The sequence below is a fragment of the Bos mutus genome, chromosome 26 (genome assembly GCF_027580195.1).
Source record: "Bos mutus isolate GX-2022 chromosome 26, NWIPB_WYAK_1.1, whole genome shotgun sequence".
Taxonomy (NCBI): Eukaryota; Metazoa; Chordata; class Mammalia; order Artiodactyla; family Bovidae; genus Bos; species Bos mutus.
The window spans coordinates 9,300,533-9,306,430 of NC_091642.1; positions in this window are offsets into that span (position 1 = coordinate 9,300,533).

Consider the following 5,898-nt stretch of genomic DNA (forward strand, 5'->3'; position numbering starts at 1 on the left):
TTAACTTATATGCAGAGTACATCATGAGAAATGCTGGACTGGATGAAGCCCAAGCTGGAATCAAGATTGCCAGGAGAAATATCAATAACCTCAGATATGCAGATGACACCACACTTATGGCAGAAAAAGAAGAGGAACTAAAGAGCCTCTTGATGAAAGTGAAAGAGGAGAGTGAAATAGTTGGCTTAAAACTCAACAGTCAGAAAACTAAGATCATGGCATCCTGTCCCATCACTTCACAGCAAATAGATGGGTAATCAGTGGAAACAGTGGCTGACTTTATTCTTTTGGGCTCCAAAATGACTGCAGGTGGTTACTGTAGCCATGAAATTAAAAGACGCTTGCTCCTTGGAAGAAAAGTTATGACCAACCTAGACAGCATATTATAAAGCAGAGACATTACTTTGCCAATAAAGGTCTATCTAGTCAAGGCTATGGTTTTTCCAGTAGTCATGTATGGATGTCAGAGTTGGACTATAAAGAAAGCTGAGCGTGAAGAATTGATGCTTTTGAACTGTGGTGTTGGAGAAGACTCTTAAGAGTCCCTTGGACAGCAAGGAGATAGAGCCAGTCCATCCTAAAGGAAATCAGTCCTGAATATTCATTGGAAGGACTGATGCTGAAGCTGAAACTCCAATACTTTGGCCACCTGATGCGAAGAACTGAGTCATCTGAAAAGACCCTGATGCTGGGAACGATTGAAGGAGGGAGGAGAAGGGGATGACAGAGGATGAGATGGTTAGATGGCATCAAGTCACGTACATTGATGACTCAATGTACATGAGTTTGAGTAAACTCTGGGAGTTGGTGATGGACAGGGAAGCCTGGCGTGCTGCAGTCTATGGGATCACAAATAGTCAAACATGACTGAGCGAGTGAACTGAACTGAACTGGACTAGACATTTAGTAAATGCTTGTCTCTTTGGCTGCTACCTACTTACAGACCCATAAAAATGAACTTCCTTACTTTAAGTCTCCAAAGAGGTATTGTTCGTACCCATTTCAGCAACTCCTCCTCTAAAGTTTGCTGCTGCTGCTGCTAAGTCACTACAGTCGTGTCCGACTCTGTGCGACCCCATAGACAGCAGCCCACCAGGCTCTGCTGCTCCTGGGATTCTCCAGGCAAGAATACTGGAGTGGGTTGCAATTTCCTTCTCCAGTGCATGAAAGTGAAAAGTGAAAGTGAAGTCACTCAATTGTGTCTGACTCTTAGCGACCCCATGGACTGCAGCCTACCAGGCTCCTACATCCATGGGATTTTCCAGGCAAGAGTACTGGAGGGGGTTGCCATTGCCTTCTCCGCCTCTAAAGTTTAGGCCAATGTAAAACTTAAAACTTATTGGCTCCTTTTCTATACCTTACCATCAATGTCATTTTCAGTTGAATCACTAAGTTACCAGTCTTACCTTCGTACTTATTTTCCTTATTTTAAAAAAAGAAAAACTAACAAAGATAGCCTAAAATGTGAGCCAGATTTTTAAATGTTACCAAATATTGAACTAATTTTACAGTATCAAGTGTTTTTCTGATTTCCCAAAGACCGTTCCTGGTCTTGTGAGGCTGAAAGCAAAGTAAATGAACTAATGTGAACGTGGGTACTTAGATCCAGAGTAATCATCGTTCTCACTAATCCTGAGAATCACCTAAGTGTCTAAGGAGAGATCAAGGGTACAAGCAGCTTCTCCTAAGATAAAGGAGAATCTGAATGTTACCAACCTCTGGCTCATAGCAACAATGAATAGATATCAATTCCTTTTTTTTTTTTAAGCTTTCAAAACTATCTCCTCAGAAGAAAGAAATTCCTAGAGATTTCCAACAGAGATTTTTCACTGTTTGCTTACTTCCATCATTGTGTTTAAAAAGATGTTTAAAACAACCAAATCCTTCAACAACAATAAATGAGCCTTGTATTTTAACACTGTGAAAGTTATCCATTCAATGTGTTTGTGTATCAAATGCTGTTAAATGCTAGGAATTCACACATAAATAAAGACATACTCTGCTATTTTAAAAAAAAAGTTAATTTATTTCAGGAGGAAAGTGAGAAAAATAAACTGTCCACAGCACAGAGATAAGTGTAACTAAATCCTAAAAAATTTACACTGGCTGTTCACGTTAAATTGTATATAAAAGCAAAACTATCAAAGGTTAAACTGGTAGGAAGGATTCTATAGCTTCCCCTTAACCTGCAACATAATGGAACAAAATATCCCTGGAAGGACTTTTAATAAACATAACCTCCAGTTTTGGATTTTCTTTGACATACCTAAAAAGCATAATAGTCATATGGAGGAATGAGTTTAATTAATTCTGTAGTAGGGTGGAGATCTGCTTGGTTTTGAATGATGTACAGGATTTTCTCTGCTCCAAAATAACAGGCTTTCCAGGAAAAGGGAACCGCTTTTGCAAAGGTTAAGGTAGGAGGGAGAGCAGGGAGGCAGGCAGGAATCAGAGTACAAAAAAGGTGGGGAGATTTGGGAGAATGGCATTGAAACATGTATAATATCATGTATGAAACGAGTCGCCAGTCCAGGTTCGATGCACGATACTGGATGCTTGGGGCTGGTGCAATGGGACGACCCAGAGGGAGGGTATGGGGAGGGAGGAGGGTTCAGGATGGGGAACACAGGTATACCTGTGGTGGATTCATTTCGATATTTGGCAAAACTAATACAATATTGTAAAGTTAAAAATAAAATTAAAAAAAAAAAAAGGCTGTACTCATTCAAGAGCAACAAGCACCAGAAGCAGCAGCAGAGGGCAGAGCAGAGGGTGGGACGGAAGTGACTGGGAATGAAGGCTAAAGGACAGTAAAGAGGCTCCTGGAATTGTTCAGATGAAAGTTAGTGCTTCAAAACAGAAGCAGAGAGGAAGAAAGATACGATAGATTTGCTTTCAGAAAACCAAGATTTCGTGACTTCACTGGCTGTGCAAAAGAAAGGAGAGATCACAGAAGTCCAGTTTCCTGACTCCTGGTCATTCAGCCTTGTTCACAAAAGCTGAAGTCCGGTGATAATGTTGACCCCGCTCCTTCAAGTGCAGACTGATGTTTCTGAAGAAGAGCTTATTTTCTTTGGACTGTGCAAACATGTTACTGTCAATGAAAGTTAATTTATTAGAACAAGAAGGAAGACCTTTCAAACTCTGACATTCCACTTTCTTATTCTGATTCCCTTTTTCCTTTCAGAACATGGAAAACTCGTCTCTATGGGCTTCATGAAGAGGATGGGTGGTGGTGGTGGGGAAGGACCATATACCTTCCTACCCTGAGAGTATCTAGAAAATTCCATCCACTCCCACTTTTCTGGGCAAAGCTGAAAGGCCCTTCAGGTTCAGCTCAGGTTTTACTCCACCACAGACCCAATACTTCCTAATTGCTCCTCCAGGGGCCTGGAGTGCAGACGGCTCAGGGGTGGAGTGGGGGGGCAACCCCCTTCGGGCCCTACTGTTTCTCCACCTTCCATCTGACCTGGTGGCCCCGTGGACAAGAGGCCTACGTCCCAGAGCCCCTAACCTTCCTCAGATACCACCTGCCCTGGCCCCACAGCTGCCATGGACAACATCCAAATCTCTGAGACTAAAGTCGAACTGTTGGCATCCACCTGACACCCTCGAAAGAAAGAGCGTGTGTGGGAAGGGGGGTGAGGAGAGAAAATCTGACTCCATGCCCGCCCTGTCCCCATCCTCCCCTGTCCCCCCTCCCCCCCAATCACCACCGTAGGCGGAAAGGCTCAGGGTCTGTTCCAGAAAGTGAGGGTCGGGAGGAGGTGCTTCAGGTCTCTAGAAAGAGGACACCACACTTACCTTGGGAGGGACTCTCCTCTTTGGACCAGGTCCAAAGAGGCACTGGCATCCCCACTACCTGCTATTTCTCTAAGCTCAAAGTCACTGGTTGTCTGAGGAGGACTTACAAATAGCTGAAAAAAGAAGAGAAGCTAAAGGCAAAGGAGAAAAGGAAAGATATGTCCATCTGAATGCAGAGTTTCAAACAATAGCAAAGAGAGACAAGAAATCTTTCCTAAGTGATCAATACAAAGAAATAGAGGAAAATAATAGAATAGAATAGAATGGAATGGAAAAAATTAGAGATCTCTTCAAGAAAATTAGATATACCAGGGAACATGTCATGCAAAGATGGGCACAATAAAGGACAGAAACAGTATGGACCTAACAGAAGCAGAAGGTATTAAGAAGAGGTAGCGGGAATACACAGAAGACCTATACAAAAAGATCTTCATGACCCAGATAACCACGATGATGTGACCATTCACTTAGAGCCAGACATCCTGGAGTGAAGTCAAATGGGCTTTAGGAAGCGTCACTAGGAACAAAGCTAGTGGAGGTGATGGAATTCCAGCTGAACTGCTTCAAATCCTAAAAGACAATGCTGTGGACATGATGCATTCAATATGACAGCAAATTTGGAAAATTCAGCAGTGACCACAGGACTGGAAAAGGTCAATTTTCAGTCCAATCCCAAAGAAAGGCAAAACCAAAGAATGTTCAAACTATCGCACAATTGCAGTCATCTCAAACACTAGCAAAGTAATGCTCAAAATTCTCCAAGCCAGGTTTAAACAGTGCGTGAACTGAACTTCCAGATGTTCAAGCTGGATTTAGAAAAGGCAGAGATACCAGAGATCAAATTGCCAACAACCGTTGGGTCATAGAAAAAGCAAGAGAGTTCCAGAAAAACACCTACTACTGCTTCACTGACTAAGCTAAAGCCTTTGACTGTGTGGATCACAACAAACTGGAAAATTCTTAAAAGATGGGAATACCAGACCATCTTACCTGCCTCCTGATAAATCTGTATGCATGTCAAGAAGCAACAGAACTGGACATGGAACAATGGACTGGTTCCAAAGTGGGAAAGGAGTGCATCAGGGCTGTATATTGCCACCCTGCTTATTTAATTTATATGCAGAGTACATGAAGTGAAATGCTGGGCTAGATGAAGTACTAGCTGGAATCAAGATTGCAGGGAGAAATATCAATAACCTCAGATATGTGGATGATACCACCCTTAAGGCAAAAAGTGAAGAGGAACTAAAGAGCCTCTTGATGAAGGTGAGAGAGGAAAGTGAAAAAGCTGGCTTAGAATTCAATTCAAAACACTAAGATCATGCCATCTGGTCCCAATCACTTCATGGCAAATAGATGGGGAAACAATGGAAATAGGGACAGACTTTATTTTCTTGGACTCCAAAATGACTGCAGATGGTGAATGCTAAAATTCACCATGAAATTAAATAATTAAATAATAAGCCATGAAATTAAAAGACACTTGCTCCTTGGAAGAAAAGCTATGACCAACCTAGACAGAACATTAAAAGCAGAGACATTACTTTGCTGAAAAAGGTCCGTCTAGTCAAAGATATGGTTTTTCCAGTAGTCATGTATGGATGTGAGAGTTGGACTCTCAAGAAAGTTGAACGCTGAAGAATTTATGCTTTTGAACTGTGGTGTTGGAGAAGACTCTTGAGAGTCCCTTGGACTGCAAGGAGATCAAACCAATTAATCCTAAAGGAAATCAGTACTCAATATTCATTGGAAGGACTGAAGCTGAAGTTCCAATACTTTGGTCACCTGATGTGAGGAACTGACTCATTGGTAAAGACCCTGATGCTGGGAAAGATTCAAGGCAGAAGGAGAAGGGGATGACAGAGGATGAGATAGTCGGATGGTATCACAGACTGGATGGACATGAGTTTGAGCAAGCTCTGGGAGTTGGTGATGGACAGGGAAGCCTGGTGTGCTGCAGTTCCTGGGTCGGAAGGAATGGGCCACGACTGAGTGAATGAACCTAAAGTTAAGTAAAGGCTGGGAGGGTGGGGGCGGGGTGTCTGACCACCGCACCGCGCCTGCGCGTAGCCCAGAGGGTGGCCCACGAGCTGT